Below are 762 nucleotides of genomic sequence, written 5' to 3' on the forward strand. Positions count from 1 at the left end.
TAATAATAAGAGACCCAGGTACTATGATAGAAATAGGAAGTCTATAGCACATGCTAAGAATGCTCTTAAGCCTATCTGACTTTCCATTGGCTTGATACTTCCAGTGCAAGGGCCTTGTGAGAGTATGTGCAAGACAGCCCACAGCCAAATGTATTCTTGTGTTTGAGGACTCGAGTGTTGAAAGACACGTACCAGGTCATTAACTGAAAGAAGAATGAACTGGAATACTTATCTTGCCTTTTACGAAGCTGTTTTACTTGCTGAGTTCTTGATCTTGCATTCAAAACTAGTTTCCTGCTTGTTAACCTGAAGTATTCTAACCACTCTTTTTCAGTCAACCTCCTCAAGCACGTAGCTAGTCTGTGTGACTTTGCAGGTGCACGGTAACCCCTGCTGCCTACCAATAACCTGCCTCTGCTTCCAGGTGCAGAGGCCTACACCATGCTTGTTCATCTTAAGACCACTCTTGGAGTGCCTCCCTTCTGAGCAAACTGAAGAAAAGCCCCTACCCCCTTCACAAGGTGATCCTGCCTCGACTCAAAACGGTTCCCCAGACCCAGCTGTGCCTGCCTCAGCTCACCTGCACAGCTGCAGCAGCCACCATCTGTAAGAGGTGCCTTGACTCCAAAATGGTGACAGTCAGCACAGGCCCGTCTTTGAGTCCTGCTCTTACCAAGCGAAGCAACGCCTGGAAGAGCCAACTGCGGCAGCCGCCTCGAGTCAGGGGCAGGAGGAAGGGACCCGTCAGGGGAGTTCCACAAG

This window comes from Chaetura pelagica, unplaced genomic scaffold (assembly GCF_000747805.2).
Source record: "Chaetura pelagica isolate M959 unplaced genomic scaffold, ChaPel_1.0 scaffold138, whole genome shotgun sequence".
NCBI classification, from domain to species: Eukaryota; Metazoa; Chordata; class Aves; order Apodiformes; family Apodidae; genus Chaetura; species Chaetura pelagica.